The 17,463-nt window shown below is 38.3% G+C and overlaps 1 long non-coding RNA gene across 1 annotated transcript in view; it reads right to left on the bottom strand.

Annotated features, from left to right (window-relative positions):
- Positions 1–8,534: 8,534 nt before the first annotated feature.
- Positions 8,535–17,463, bottom strand: part of LOC122559559 — a 21,026-nt gene continuing 12,097 nt past the window's right edge. Inside the window, exons 3-4 of the long non-coding RNA XR_006314460.1 lie at positions 16,580–16,837; positions 8,535–11,114 (exon numbers count right to left, since the gene is read on the bottom strand). This is a non-coding gene — a long non-coding RNA (uncharacterized LOC122559559). The remainder of the gene's footprint in view (positions 11,115–16,579; positions 16,838–17,463) is intronic.

Raw genomic sequence — 17,463 nt, 5'->3', positions numbered from 1 at the left:
TGATATTTTGCAGGCCCTCTTCTGATTCTGCAAGTGATGCTATGTCATCAGCATACTTTAGTTTGTATTCATCTTACATCCAATTTTTACCCCTCGAAATGTACCTAGTTCGGTGAATATTTATTGTGTACAAATTCGTGCTCCTTTCCAGATATTTGTAAAGGATTGTCCTTAGGTTAAATATTCCATCTCTTGTTCCTATTCAAAGTCTAAATCCAGACCAAGTTTCACTAATTTTAGCATGTGTTATTTCTTTCTACTACAATTTTCAAAATCATTTGAATGAAGTGACTTGTTAAACCTTATAGTTCTAAAATTATTAGACTCGATTGCTTTTGTTTCTTCTGTAGTTTAATGAATAAATGCCTCAAGCAACTTGCATTGTATCCTTTGGTGTAAATTTGAACATGAATTTCTATTTTTTTTATTCATTCACAGGATGTGGACAATGCTGGGCCAGCATTTACTATCCAACCCTAATTCCCCATATGACACAGTTAAAAGTCACTTTTTGTGGGTCTGGAGTCAAATATAGGCCAGACCAGGTAAGGACAACATTAGTGAAGCAGGTGGATTTTTTCAGCAATCAACAATGATTTCACGCTCATCATTAGATGCTTAATTCCAGACTTTTACTGAATTCAAATTTAAGATTCATACCCAAGTCCCCAGAACATTACTTCGGCTATTCGATTGACAGTCCAACGATAATACCACTGGGCCATTTCCTCCTTGTTATAACTTCTAATGCTCTTTCTCCTAATGTTTTAGATGTTTTGTTGCTTCCTAATGTGTCCCTGGAACTGCTTCCATGCTCTATAATTTCAAAGCATTCATTATAGTGTAATAATGTCTTGAGCTTCATTTGCCTCTGTACCTTGAGCACTTCCTCCATCTTGATCAATGTACTACTCACTTCAACCTGCTGTCCATCATTTTTGCTACTGCAACCCTATCAGACAATATTTTGCCACCATAGCCTTTTATGCACCCCATAATTTATTGTTATTGCTATCCTTCTATCAGTCAAAGATATCAACTTCTGACGCATAACTTCCATTTTGTAAAGTTTTTTTTTTAACAGCTTAAATACTTCATCACACATCAATGATCACTTTGCTTAAACTTTGTTTGTTTTCTTTCCAGTTTCATCATACTTTGGTGTGTTCTTTTTAGTTCTTATTTTTTATCATTATTGCTAGTATCATGTCTGCCATCAACTCATCTGTCTTTTCCATTTTGGCAATATTTCCTTTGTATCATCTATTACTTTAGATTTATTGGCTTTCTATTTCTTGCACTGTCAGTTTGTTCTGTTTCCTCAATTTTAGTACATTCTGATGTTTTCCATTATCAGATTTTTTTTAAAAAACTATATCAACCTCTGATCTTTCTTTTCTCAATCCAAGGTAAAAACTGCCCTGATGCCCATTCACAGACTTGAGAACTTAATCGCCCATTATATCAATTTGATTTCAGGATGTCACTATAAAATGTCTCTAATTCCTGCTCACTGTGATCTTGTGCTAAGGGATATACTCATATGATTGTCAAATCCTTTGATCTTATTCACAGTCATTCCAAGATTGGGTAGTAACCTCAAACTGATCTCTTGCATTTCTCACTTATTATGATTTCTACACTTTTCACCTCCTGAGAACTGAAGCACACAATTCTCATTCATTTGACCAGATTCTAACCATCTGTAACAGATTTGATATTTGTAAAATCTTCACTTAAACATTTGCAAGTTTCCTTCCAAGCTACAGGTCAGCCTGACATTGAATTATATCACCATTCTTTTACGGTGTCAAAATCTTCAAGTCCCTTCCTACGAGCACATCAACACAGCTACACAATATGGACTGGAGTGATTCAAGGTACTTCATGACCTACCTTCACTTCGTGGCTTTGGAGTGGGGACACCTCCAAATCTCAAGAAAATTTAATTTTGAAAAACACAGTCATGTTGATCCCTAGCTAAATTCACCATGTTTGATCTGCACTGTAGCCAAAGTCATTGTCTTTCTTCTGTGATGCCCGTATATAGGATATTAAACAATGGTTTCAGAAATTCTGAAAGGAGAAAGGGATCAGGCAGAAATAACAGCCCATGTTGTAATTAACTGAATAGAAAGGAACAATTTTGATAAACTGGCAGACTTTCACAATCTAGGAAAAATGTTAAAATGACAAAGAAGGAAGCATATGTCAGGTCTCGACAGGAGAGATCGAGTGAATCCTTGGAAGAGTATAAAGGCAGTAGGAGTATACTTATGAGGGAAATCAGGAGGGCAAAAAAGGGACATGAGATAGCTTTGGCAAAAAGCGTTAAGAAGAATCCAAAGGGTTTTATAAATACATTAAGGACAAAACAGTAACTAGGGAGAGAATAAGACCCCTCAAAGACCAGCAAGGTAGCCTGTGTGTGGAGCTGCAGGAGATGGGGGTGATACTAAATGAAGTATTTTGCATCAGTGTGCGCTGTGGAGAAGGACATCGAAGATACAGAATGTGGGGAAATAGATGGCGATATCTTGAAACATGTCCATATTACAGAGGTGGTGGTGCTGGATGTCTTGAAACGCATAAAAGTGGATAAATCACCACCAGGACATGATCAGGTGTACCTAGAACTCTGTGGAAAGCTAGGGAAATGATTACTGTGCCCCTTACTGAGATATTTGTATCATCAAAAGTCACAGGTGAGGTGTCAGAAGACTGGAGGTTGGCTAATGTGGTGCCACTGTTTAAGAAAGGTGGTAAGGAAAAGCCAGGGAACTATAGACTGGTGAGCCTGACATCAGTGGTGGGCAAGTTGTTGGAGGGAATCCTGAGGGACAGGATTTACATGTATTTGGAAATACAAAGACTGATTAGGGATAGTCAACATGGCTTTGTGCATGGGAAATCATGTCTCACAAACTTGAATGAGTTTTTTGAAGAAGTAACAAAGTGGATTGATGAGGACATAGCAGTGGACTTCAGTCAGGCATTCAACAAGGTTCCTCATGGGAGACTGGTTAGCAAGGTTAGATCTCATGGAATATACTGAGAACTAGCCATGAGGATACAGAACTGGCTGGAAGGTATAAGACAGAGGATGGTGGTGGAGGTTGCTTTTCAGACTGGAGGTCTGTGACCAGTCGAGTGCTACAAGGATCGGTGCTGGGTCCACTGTTTTTTGTCATGTATATAAATGATTTGGATGTGAACATAGGAGGCATAGTTAGTAAGTTTGCAGATGACACCAAAATTGGAGGAGTAGTGGACAGCGGAGAACGTTACCTCAGATTACAACAGGATCTTGACCAGATGGGCCAATGGGCTGAAGAGTGGCAGATGGGAGTTTAATTTAGATAAATGCAAGGTGCTGCATTTTGGGAAAGCAAATCAGAGCAGGATTTATACACTTAATGGTAAGGTACTAGGGAGTGTTGCTGAACAAAGAGACCTTGGAGTGCAGGTTCATAGTTCCTTGAAAGTAGAGTCATAGGCAGATAGGATAGTCAAGGCAGTTTTTGGTATGCTTTCCTTTATTGATCAGAGCATTGCATAGAAGAGTGGGGAGGTCATGTTGCGGCTGTACAGGACATTGGTTATGCCACTTTTGGAATATTGCGTGCAATTCTGGTCTCCTTCCTATCGGAAGGATGTTGTGAAACTTGAAAGGGTTCAGAAAAGATTTACAAGGATGTTGCCAGGGTTGGAGGGTTTGAGCTATAGAGAGAGGCTGAATAGGCTGGGGCTATTTTCCCTGGAGATTCAGAGGCTGAGGGGTGACCTTATAGAGGTTTATAAACTCATAAGGAGCATGGATAGGATAAATAGAAAAGGTCTTTTCCCTGGGGTGGGGGAGCCCAGAACTAGAGCGACTAAGTTTAGGACGAGAGAGGAAAGATATAAAAGGGACCTAAGGGGCAACCTTTTCACGCAGAGGGTGGTGCGTGTATGGAATGAGCTGCCAGAGGGAGTCATGGAGGTTGGTACAATTACAGCATTTAAAAGGCATCTGGATGGGTATATGAATAGTAAGGGTTTAGAGGGATATGGGCCAAGAGCTAGCAAATGGGACTGGATTAGGTTTGGATATTGGGTCGGTATGGACGTGTTGGACTGAAGGGTCTGTTTCTGTACTGTACATATTCATTAGTCTATGACAAGACTGTAAAAGGGAGTCATCACTAAATTATTTTTCAATAGAAAAGTAAGAACATGGTGCAGGTGAAAATGTGGCTGCAGAAATTATGGAGGATAGAAGATTTCAGATTTTTAAATTAGTAGAAGTTGGATGAGCTGCTCTAAGTCCAATGCTGTCCAGGATAGTCCATCTGGTAGGGAATGGTTGCGAAGTTGTAGCAATAGAGAGGGGCAAGGGGCATAGAAAACTAGAAGGAAGTCCCAGCCTCACAGCCTTTCCTTCTAATTCAAACCCTTCAGTCCCAACAACATCCTGATAAAGCTATCCTGAGCCCTCTCCAATTTAGGATATAGAATGAGCTTTATTTGTCACATGCACTCAAATCAGTACAGTGAAAAGTTTACAAGTCATCACTTATGATGCCATCTTAGGTACAGAGATACCTAGATATAGATTCTTAAGTACAAATTCTTTGGGAAAACTAACTGGAAAAATAAAGAAATAAAATATCCAGAATAATTTAATAATATCCTTCCTACAGCAGGAAAACTAGAACTGGACACAGTAGTTGAAAAGTGGTCTCACTATGACCCATACAACCTCGACCTGGCGTCCCAACTCCTAAACTCAGTGCTCTGAGCAATGATGGCAAACATGCTAAAGGCTTCTTAACCATCCTGTCTACCTGAGACGCAATTTTCAAAGAACTACGTACCTGAACTCCTAGGTCTCTGTTCTACACACTACTCAAGGTCCTACTTTTAATTGTATAAGTACTGCCCTTGTTCATTTTGTCAAAATGCAATACCTCACATTTATCCAAATTAAACTCTATCTGCCACACCTCAGCCCACTGGCCCAATTGATCAAGGTCCCTTTATAATATTAAATCACCTTCTTCACTGGGCTAAATTCCATCAAATCTCAGCTAATTTCACTAATCGTAAAGTTTTTACTTTTACAAAGCTTACCAGTTGCAGTAAAGCTTATTAGGAGTAGTAAACTTCATTAATCCTAAATTAAGCAAAAAATAAATTAATCATCACATAAGAAGAATGGCAAGGAAGGTCGTGTGTTCCAATGGCAAGATGTTGATATCATCAGGGAAAACACATCCGCTGTATGAGTCTGAGGCTGCAGGAACTTCAGCTCAGAGTTTGAGTTAGAAGCCAAGCAGTTAGACAAGCACAACGGGGAGGGAAAACCATTATCTGGACACTATCCAGGGGTCACTGCGTAGCTTAGAAAGGTCAGTAGTCAGAAATAGATAAGTGTGGCTGCAGCTGAGGGTGATCAGAGAACCCAGGGGGCAGGGAGTTTCAGCCCTTGTAATTATCCAATAGGTGCAAAAATCTTTCATCATGTTTGGATGAGATTGGGACTGCAGAACGTATGAGCCAACTGATCAAAGCACCACAGTATAAGTGTTTCAAATGGGGGAACCAAAAAGCATTGTAGTTATAGTAAGGGATGTCATTGTTATCAGCAATCACTCACTAATCAGTATGATTGTCGACATAGGAAATTCTGTGTCACTGATCATGGGTTCTGAGAGTCCTTGTCTGGCTGACAAATCCAATCCTACAGCTACATCTCTGATCAAAAGGTTTTCTTCAGGGGTGGATTTGGTTTTGGTCTTGAGGCTGCTGGCTTTCCTTTGCCTATTCTTCCTCTTGCTGACAGGTGTTCTCAAAAAAATCACATCCCTATATATGGACATGCTCCAACAGCCTCCAAATTCTTGTTTTCCACACATTGACATTCACATTGCATTTCCTGAGGGAAGCCTTCAGGGAATCTTTGAACATTTCCTTTATCCTCTTGTTTGTCTGGCTTCCTTGATCTAGGCGAAGATGATGTGCTTTGGTAATTGGAACTCAAACATCCTAAGCATGTGGCTAACCCAGCGGTGTAGGTTTCGGATGACTAAGGCCTCGATGTTTGTGGTTACTTCAAGGATTCTGATGTTAGTATGCATGTCCTTTCAGCTGACAGAGAATCCTTCTCAAACAAGGTTGATGCTATTTCTTGAGGTGGCATCTATACGTAATCCAAATTTCACAGCCGTATAGAGGAGTCAGAAAATGTCTGCCTTACACAGAAGGATCTTGCCTACCAGTATGGATGTTACAGGTGTCGAATACTCTCAGTCTTAGGTGTCCAAAGGCAGTGCCTGCAGATTGATATAGAGATTCAATACCAATGTCAGTCTTAGGTGAGAAGCAGCTTCCCAGGTATAGGAAATGCTTCACATCAGGAGGATTTCGCCATTGATCTTAACGGAGGGATAGACAAGAACTTGTCCTGGCATGGATGAGCCTTTTTGAGGTTGAAGCCAAGACCAATTCTTCAGTATTCTTCCGTGAAGGCATTAAAGCAAGGCAATGAGGAGATTAACACTGTTCTCTGCAGCAAAGATCAAAGTCCATATTACATACCCAGTGTGAGGGTTCAGCACATCTGCTGGAGAGGAACTTACAGTGGGAAGGGAAGGATCTAGTCGGCATGGGCCATGTCAGTACCAACTGCATAAAGACAAGGAAAGAGGTTCTGTTTATTCAGAATGAGGAGCTGCACATCCAATTAAGCAGCAGAAACCTCAAGTTGTTTCCCAAATTATGACCAGAGCCACAAGCAAATACAATTACAGAAATCAATGTGTGATTTGAAATCTGCAGTGAGAGAAGTGGGTTCTGGTTTGTGATCCACTGGCCCCAGCACGAGGGAAGTTTGCTAGCGGGAGATAAGGGGATGCTGCAGGCTGTATTATTAGGATGGCTTACACCTACACCAACACTGTACAAGGACCACTATTTCAATCAGTTGCATACGATAGAAATAGAAAGGGTTTGAAACTAAAAAGTGACGGTAAGGGATCAAACTTAGGAAGATATGGTAAAGCAAAGATGCAAATAAGACAAGAGAGAACAGCATTAATATGGGAAATGATACACATACGACAGCAAGGGAGAGAATACAAATTTAAGGGTTTATCAGTAGATAAGGCTGGAAGTTAGAAAAATAATTAAAAGGCAAAACTAAAGACCCAGTAACTTGGCCACATGTAGCATTCAAAACAAATCAGACTCTGCTGCTGACGCTGCCTATAATAATCTTTTTTGCTGTAATTAGGTGTCATACTGTACCAGGTCTCTTTTGGACAGTCCCCACCTTCTCCCAACTGATGCAATCCATTCAACTGCCACTTTGGCAGGGTAAACAGTCAGGGAACAAAATTCATTTCCTGACACTCTCAGTTGCCTCTGTCATAATGTCCTGTCGGTACCTTTGACCAGTTCACGATCACTTCTTCATTGGCTTAGGAACACGTTCAGGGAATACTGATGGGAGCCATCCAACTTAGTGATACATTTGCTTTTCTTCCATATCTCACTGACATAGACTACAGTTAATACTATTATAGGCGTATTATGGCATTGCAGCACCATAGAGTAATAACTTGGTGCATATTGATTCAGAAGAGTTCGATGTTGCTTAATCAACTTCAACATCTTTCAGGAAACGCCAACTCAAAGCTCAGAAAATTCAAAATGCATTTGGCAAAGTGCTGCACAAAAGGCTAGGAATTGGTTTGGAGAAATGTAGTTACAATATAGGGTTATCTCAAGGAATAGGAGTGAAGAAAGGTGTACTAAACAGAACTGTTTCAACCAAAGATGAGTCGAACAACAAAGGATGAAATGGAACAAAAAACAAGCAACAAACCATTATTTATTAAAAAAGACATAAAATTTGCCAAATCTATGGATGACATGGAAAAGTATTCAGGTGTCTTAGTAGGTGCAACATATAAAACAATACAATATTACTTTCTACTCAAAATTACAGAACACGAATCAGAGGAATTCAGAACCAAAATTCAAATGTCCAAGCATACGACACAAAGTTTATGATGGTCACTGAGGGGTGGACAGCATCCAACTACTCAATGTAGAACCAAGCAATGACGTTGTTCACAGTAAAAAATATGAGTTGCGAGGAAACACTGCAGAAACTTACACATCTAAGTCTCAAATGAAGGGCATTTGCGAATAAAAGGTGTACATATAATTAATGAATTTGAATATGTGTAGCTGGAATCATATTTTAACTTAAGTCATAAAAATCTAAATTGAAACAAACAGTCAATTTTGTATGGAAGAATCAAGTTGTTTTGTACTGCTTCATTATTATCTTATGATCTCTTTCACTTCAGGTTGTGTGTAGACTGAAACCAACAATGTTCAACCTCAGTAGCTCATATCGTTCCTTCTGCAAAAACAAATTTGCGGAATTTCACTTCCGCAGTACAAACATCTTTGCTGTTTCTCCCATTACTCCAATATGACAAACAATGCTACGAAGATATTTACCTTCTTCCTGAGGTAATTGCCCTGAGGCCAGAAAAACCTGGACAGCTACAATTACATGTGCAAAACAGATTAAAGTACAGGCTTCTAACCTCATTAACATATTTAATATGCCAAATATCATCTCATAGCAGGTTGGCTGTCTGCCTTTAGTCCCACCTACATGCAATCCTCTTTTTTGCCTATTTATTCCCATCCCTGATCCATAAATAATCCACCTGCTCACGCATGATAAAATACTCTCCAACAAGTTGATAATCTCAATTGCCTTATTGTAAGATGTTGCAAAGTGGAGGCTGAAAGTCTGAAAGGAAGTGCAAATGGACTGGAAATTATTGCATATTTTTTCTGAGATAAAGAAACTGGTCATAGCTATAGATGAAATTTCTTGGATCAGAACAAAGCTGGAGAAATGTAGTATTTATTTCAACATGGAGCAGTTGAAGTGATTCACGTGGATACTTTAACAGGAAGGCATAATAGGTATGTATGAAGGAAAATATAATAATAGGATATACTGAGAGTGTGAGAGGAAGTAGGTTGGGAGCAGACTCATGAGGAGCATAAATACTGCCAAGAGAATTATTTCCATGCTTATATTCAATGTAAAATTAAGTTCAATATAAATAAAAGCCTTGTACATACCATAATTTTAAACTTTACGTTGTCTTCTCTGGTCTCCTGTGTTTACCGATGATGCCTACATTCACTGAGCTTTTTGACTCCACGTTTAAAAATCCTTCCATGGCTTTATTCATCAATTTTCTATTAGCTCCTCCAGCCAAATGTTCCATGTATACAATCTAATAAGCCCATGTCAGCCCTCTTATATTCTTTCGCCATCACTGGAAAAATCTTCAATTTCTCTTAAACTTTCTCCTATACCTGGTGACTCCTTTCTCCAGTTTCAAGACCTCTTCTGAACCATTTTACACTTTGACATATTTAGATTTGGGGAAAAAATATACTGGTCTTAGCTTGATTTAGAAAAATGTTTGGCCCAGTTTCAAATGGAAAAATTTCTTCTTTAGGAATGTTGGCCTTCAAATTCAAAATGCTGCCTATATGCCAGAAACAGGCAATACGAAAAATGTCCAGGCTTCAAATGTGAAATTTAATCTATGCCCATCAAAATAGCATGCATTAAATATGTAGACAGTTGATCTCCATGTATATCACAAAACAAAAATAACAGAACACATTCCCTCATTAAAAATGTTGGAAGTTCTCTCATTAATGATTCATAACTGACATGTGTAATTTGCTAATCTTTTATGGCTGTATTTCCCACACTTTTTCATTTCCAGGTGTCCTTATCATTATCCTATTCAAGTTGAGAACTTGAATGCCAACAGATTATTTGCTTCATTCATCAAAACATATTTTACAAGGGACAACAATAACCATAGATGGTTACAGCATGGAGAATGGTCATTCAACTCATCAAGCCCATGTCAGTCCTCTGCAAACACAGTTTAGCTTATCCTGCTTCTCTGTCCTTTTTCTGGTACCGTACCACTATTCTTCCCACCAGGTGTTTATCAAATTCTCCTCTGAAGACCACAAATGAATCCACCTCCACACCCATCCTTGGTATATCGTAACATCTTACTGCATTGTAATTTTTCTCATGTTGCCTTTGGTTCTCTCGCTAAAGGAATAAATGCTGGCCCAGCCAGCAAAATCCACATTCAATGAATGAGAAAAAAAAGAGGCAATTTTAAACCATGAATACAATTTAATTCTTAAAACTGGGTAATCCTGAAAATAATATTTGGTGGCTACAGTGGCTCAGCATTTAGTACTGCTGCCTTAGTGCTGGGCACCTGAGTTTGATTCTAGATGGGGTAAATGTCTGTGTGGAGTTTGCACATTCTCCCATTGCATCTGTGGGTTTCTGCCAGTTTCTTCAGTTTCCTTCCATAGTCCAAAGATATTCAGATTAGGTGAACTGGCCAAGCTAAATTGCCCTGCAGTGTTCAAGGATGCGCAAATTAGATGGATTAGCCATGGTAAATGTGTGGTTACAAGAATGTGTTCGGGAGCTGGGTCTCGGTAGGTTGCTCTTTGGAGGGTCAGTGTGGATCACTGGACTGAATGGCCTCTTTCCACACTGTAGTGATTCAATGAATATCCTAAAAATCCATCGGTGCACTTTTCCAAAATTTATTTCTTATAGAAGCATATATGCATTAATCTAGATCGCCAATTTAAACGAATATTGACAGAAATACAGATGCCTTCATATGGTAAATATCTTGAATTGATTTGAATTTATTGTCATGTTTACTGAGGCACAGTGAAAAGCTTTCTCTTGCGAGCAATACAAGCAGATCACAGAGTTAAGTAGCATAGATAAGTAAATAATAGGTAAACAGTAGCAAAACCAAAAACAAAAACACAGGTACAGGCGAAAATGCACACCAGATATCGTGGAGACAGTCTTACAAAACAGCTTTGTGTGAACAGAACATTGATACTATCTTGTTTAACTTTTGAAAAAGAATACTCAAAGTAAACAGATGTATGCTCCAATTGCTATAGCTATACAAGTTGTGCTGTCCTTCAAACTGTTTTTGCCATTTTTGTTGCTTTTCTTCAAACTGTATTAAAAGACAACTTAAAATCAGTTTAAATTAATAGATTTAAATGATTTTATTTCTTGTCATGTTTTTTAAAAAAATTTCTGCCCTCCCCATAATCAAAAGATTTTGGTACCAAACACCAGTGTTTCCAACATCAATCCTGCCCTGCAGCATCAGCTGAACCTTCTGTCGGATTTTTTCCCCACTCACTTTAAATTCAGATTTTACTCTGCCAACATTTAACTTCAACTTCTCCAGTTGTTCTTTTCTATCCTGAAAATCTGTTTTCCAGACTCATGCAAGAAATAGTGAGAGAGTGAGAAAGTGGGAGTGAGAAAAGTGAGGGGGAGAGAGAGAAAAAAGAAAAAAAGAGAGAACACCCATGAGGAAATGCAAGTTGAAGAGGGATAAACAGGGAGACAGAAAGTGTGTTGAATCGTCAGAAATGTATCTTTAAAATCATTTAATGGTGTGAGGTAAAGAATTCAGTAAATCGCTCATGCAAACAACTTCTGGTCCACTTAACCTGATTTTTAAGGAAGTTGCACTAAAGTTAACATTCCAATCTTGTTGTTAGCCAACCATCCCAGGACTTTATTCCGCAGCTCATGGAATCAACCTAATATGGCCTATGCCCTTCCCTACTACTCTTGCATTCAACCTTTCTTTCCCATTGTTAATTCACTGCGCTGCTCTTTTCTTCATTATTGCTTCTGAACTAGTCATCATCTATGAATCTCGGCACCTTCCCATTTCTCCTGTTCTGTATTATACTCAACTTCTTGCAGCACAGATTACTCCACAATTTTCACTGCTTTCTTTTTTTATTAGCTGGAAAATTGCAATTTATAAGTGCTTTCCAAAATACTTTTGGTTGAACTATCGTATTATGTTTCAATAATAGCTATGATATTAGAGAGCTACTTCCCTGCTCATTCTTATGATTTGAATAACAATTCACCCCATTATGTGTCCAAGAAGTTACTTTAACAACTTCACAATCAGCCATCGTCCATCTATAAAACCTTGCTGGCTTCTTTAATGACAAATCCCTGTAGCAATTTTAAAATAAATGCAGCAACTAAAACTTTGGACAAAGTTGACATAAAAAAAGACAATATTTTTAAAGCAAACAACTTCAATTTCTCAACTAGTTCTACATTTCTTCTTGATAAAAAACTGCAATGCATCAAGGTACCCATGTATTAAAACAAAAATGCCTTACATCTCTTTCACAATTTCAGGATGCCCCAAAACACTATATAACGAAAGAAGCACTTTCTTTTGAAGTGTAGTCTTTATAGAAAAACAGTACTAACTTGTAGACAGTAATGTCTGACAAACACATTAACTATTGATTATTATGCCAGTCTCTGATGTTAGTTGAGAGATACATATTGATAGGGTAAAGGGTGACTTCGCATGACCAGCTAAGGAGCTTGGCTTGAAATATATCTGAAAGACTGCATTTTTAGCAGTACAGGATTCCTTCAGTACGACATTTGAGTTTCGGCCGAGGTTATGCGTTCAGGTCAGTACTCCAAAATTTATATTTTTCTTCGAATCAACAAACCTTTAACGCGTAACATTTTAGTATAGCTTCTAGAATTAGCATTTTTTAATATTGCATAATTACTTGAAGGCTGAATTTTCTAAGTAGAAAGAAGGTAGTGAGATAACATAGGACACAAACATTTTTTTAATATACATTCTTGGGACTATGGTAATCCTGGTAAGGACAGTATTTACCACTGATCCTTTAAGATCATGATGATGGGTCACTTTTTGAACAACTTCATATGGTTAATTCATTTCCACAAATCTAATTGGTAGGTGGTTTCAAGATTTTGACCGAGTGGCAGGAAGGGGGTAGGTGTATGACCAAATCAGGATGATGAACAACCTTAAGGTCAAGGTTCTCCTATAAACCTGATGCCTTTGTCCTTTAAAGTTGGAGAGATTGCAAGTTTGGGAAGTGCTCGCAAAGCATCCTATGGCGATTTACCATAATGTACCATGTTTGGAATATCAGTGTTTAACAGATGAAAGAAATAATTAAGTTCATGGATGAGAGGTTGGGTGATTAAACAAACTGCTCTGTCCTTGGTGTTAAGCTCCTAGGACTGTTGGTACAACTTTGCTTATTCAGCTAGGTGAAGGGCACTCCATTACATTCATACCTTGTGTGTTTTAGATAGTAGAGAGAGTTGAGAGTGTCAGGTGATTTGGGAGATGAGTCACTTAGTACTTGGCCTGCTCCAGTAGTCACAGTACTTACGTGGCTCGTCTACTGAGTTCCTTAACATTGGTGACATCCTGGATTCTGACTATGCGCAATTCAAAGATTAAAAAAGGTTAAGCTCCCACTCATTAGAGGTGGTCTTTGCCTGGAACTTAGTGTGCATATTAGTTGTCATTTATCAGTCAAGCTTGGACATTGTCCAGATATTGCTGCATGTAACCATGGATTCATTCATCATCTAGAGAATTGCAAACAATCTAAGATCGATGCAATTGCTGGTAAATAGGTTATCCATCTGAACTAATGGAGAAAAGCAATTGAAAATGAAGAACTGAAGATGGACTTAGGATGTAGTCCTGAAGTATCCTGCAGCAATGATTGAATTTGCCTCTCAATTATGTTTAGGTCAAAGCTGTAATGAGTTCTAGAGCCAAAGGGCTCTGCGGGATCCAAAATGAGCAACAGTGAGCAGGGTATTGGAGAATATGTGCTCCTAGATGGAATACATCATCAGCAATTCTGTCACTTTGCTGACACAAAGAATAAAGAAAGATTGGCTGTATTGGACTGGACCTAATTTTTGTGAAGAGGATATACCTGAGCAATCTTCTACATTTGTTGACAAACTTCAGTGTTACAGCTGTGCTGAAATAGTTTGGGTTTTCATTCTTTCCAGTCCAGGTTCCTATCCTTGCTCATTCTACTGCTTCTTCTATTAGAAAGTGATCAATGACGTCTTTCTATTTGTGAGGGGTGTTCTATAAATATGGTTGCTGTGATATTTCTCAGGTAATTTGTTGTAATATTTTAAATTTATGTTAAAAAAAATTAGCATTGGGCACTTTTTCCCAAATCATTCTTTACACTCTCGTTTCAGATGATTTTCAAGTCTTTAGAATGATGTGAAAAGCTTTGTTCTGCTGGATGCTAAGATAGGTAATTAGGTTGTCTGCAGCTTCTGCCACAATTTTTTCCTAATATTCAAAGGTGCACCACTACAACATCACTTTAATCAGTTTATACCCTCTTTCATAGAATTCTAGTATAATACATTTATGGATGTCATTTCCTAAAAGTAAATGCAACAGAAGAAAAGCTTCTTTCATGCTCCACCACTATTGCACAATTAGGACACATGAAAAGGAATGGTACAACATACATGACAACTTTCATTTTGCTCCTCATCACTTTCATGATAGTGAACTTTAGATGTGAATAAATAACTTCATTAAAATGCATTTATAATACTTTTGAAAGAAACATTAAATTATTCAATTATCCATCCAGTTGAAATTTGAAAGGCTGAAGAACTGATTTGCCAATAGATAATTAACAAAGGCTTAATGCCATGTCTATCATATTTACAAGAATCTTTTAACAAGGTAAAAGGTAGAATAAATAAAGCATAAATGAATAGAATATATTTAGATTTTCAGAAGACGTTTGATAACGTACCACAGATTAGGCTATTCAATAGGATACAAGCCCATGGTGTTGGGAGGTTATATCTTAGGATGGATTGAGGATTGATTAACTAATAGCGGAGAATTAGCATAACGGGAACATTTTCAAGATAGCAAACTAATTAGAATGCAACAGGGATCAACGCTGGGGCCACAATATTTGATAATTTGCATTTATCATTCAACAATGTATATGTTCTACAAACATGTTTACGGATGATGCAAAAATACATGAGAAGGCAAGTGGTAGCAAGGGTCAAACGGTCTACAGAGGGATAAAGACAGGTTAAACCAGTGGGCAAAAATCTGGCAGGTGGAATATAATGTGGGAAAATGTGAGATCATGCACTTTAGCAGGAAGAATAGAATTCCCAACATTATTTGAATAGAGAGTACTGTCAACAGTTTTGGGCCATTATTTAAGTAAAAATATCTGGCATTGGAAGCAGTCCAGAGGAGGTATGGAGGGACTGTCTTATAAAAGAAGTTGAGTAAATTCAGTCTGTGTTTATTGGAATTCAGAAGAATAAGACATGACCTTATTAAAACAAAGAAGATTTGTAGGGAACTTGATAGGGTAGATGCTGAGCAGTTGCTTCCCTTAATTGGTGAGCCCAGAACAGAAGGCATAATCTCCAAATAAGGGGTCACACATCTGAGACAAAGGTGAGGAGGAATTGCTTCACTCGGAGTCTGGAATTCTTTACAGCAAAGGGCTAGAGAGGCTGGATCATTAAATATATTCAAGGTCAAGACAGACAAGATTTTCAATCAGTAAGGGAAATTAGGGTTTTAGGGAAAAGCTGGAAAGTGGAATTGAGGAATCTCAGATCAACAGTGATCTCACTAAATGGCAGAACAGACTTGAAGGGCTGAATGGACTCCTACACCTAATCCTAAATCTTATGGTCTTTTCTATCATAAGATACTTTTTAAAGTGATGCCCTCTTAGTAAACAACAGATTTTTTACATCAATGCTGCAACCCATTTGCCCAGCTCGAGAACTAATTGCTTGCTTTATCGTATGTTTACTAATGTTTGTTGGAAATTGGGGTTCTTTTAAAACTCGATTGTTCTGGCTTGTGTAGCATGAGATCTCATTGAACTATCACAGCAGTTACTTGCTTTCTCCAAACACAAACAACTTCTAATTAACAAGATAAAAGGAAGGTGACCAAAAGAGCACCAATGCCAGTGTACTCAACAAATTGACATGAAAGAACTGCACAGCACTATATTTATCCTATTATTAACCCAGTATTTAGGGAAAAACCTGTTATAAAAATAAATTAAAATTAACCTTCAAATGAAATTGGGCATGAGCAGTTGTCCCTTGTCCATTGGATAGAAAAATTCAAATGGGCGATTAGCACAGTGTAAATCACCAGCTCTAAGAAGTGCACACCACTGCTCAAGGTCAGAAGGCAGGTCTTCATCAAAGAACAAACAACTTCAGTATGAGAACCAGAACAAAACCCAGGAAAAAGTTCCCTATGCGTTGGCTAAACTATAGCATGATGTCGTTACAATTTCAATGAGATCGACACACTCCATGGCAACTGTCACATTCCCGGGTGTACTTGAACAATAGTCAACTGTTACATGTTGCATACTTTAGTTATGGCTAATTAACTGACCTGTCACATCTAAACTTCTGTTTCTTCACAAATTTAATAAAATTTCCGAAAATTCTGCAAAAACGATCAATTTCCTATATTCCCCAACTGCAGTCATGAACCTCCAAAATCTAAAGAGTTTGTTCCCTGATTGTATCTACCTGTGAATTTGATGTTTCCGGTACTCTCCTTCCAGTGGAGTTCAAATTGCTCCCAGCTAGCTTGTTTGTTGTTTGGAGGTTAACTGGGGCCATCTGTGGAGGATCCGTGCTTGCCATCTTCTGTCCGTTAATATGTGCAGTTACCATGGTGATCGGATTCTTAGATGGCACCACTGAAATTGCTATGCTCTGGCTAGGTGCCTTGATGAGTGGAATAGGTTTGGTACTTCCAACAGGACAACTTCTTACAGCAAGCTTCTGAAAGAGATAAAAAAAATTAATTTATTGTTCAATGCAAACAATGTACATTAAATGGAAGAAAATGTAAAGAGAAAAAGTTGATTAATATAAATTTAACACTGAAAACATACACTCATTGGTTTAATAATGAGATTTTCTGTAAACCATTAACAACACATTGCATATGCTTGACCCAAAATAAGAGAACCTCACAAATATTATAGAGGAGGAAGCGCTGGATGTCTTGAAACGCATAAAAATAGATAAATCCCCAGGACCTGATCAGGTGTACCCTAGAACATTGTGGGAAGCTAGGGAAGTGATTGTTGGGCCTCTTAGTGAAATATTTATGCCATCAATAGTTACAGGTGAGGTGTCAGAAGACTGGAGGTTGGCTAACGTGGTGCCACTGTTTAAGAAAGGTGGTAATGACAAGCCAAGGAACTATAGACCAGTGACCCTGACGTCGGTGGTGGGCAAATTGTTGGAGGAAATCCGGAGGGACAGGATGTACATGTATTTGGAAAGGCAAGAACTGATTAGGGATAGTCAACATGGCTTTGTGTGTGGGAAATCATGTCTCACAAACTTGATTGAGTTTTTTGAAGAAGTAACAAAGAGGATTAATGAGGGCAGAGCAGTAG

The sequence above is a fragment of the Chiloscyllium plagiosum genome, chromosome 19 (assembly GCF_004010195.1).
Source record: "Chiloscyllium plagiosum isolate BGI_BamShark_2017 chromosome 19, ASM401019v2, whole genome shotgun sequence".
NCBI lineage: Eukaryota > Metazoa > Chordata > Chondrichthyes > Orectolobiformes > Hemiscylliidae > Chiloscyllium > Chiloscyllium plagiosum.
Note: the sequence above shows the minus strand (reverse complement) of the source record. Positions and strands in the feature narration are given on the sequence as shown.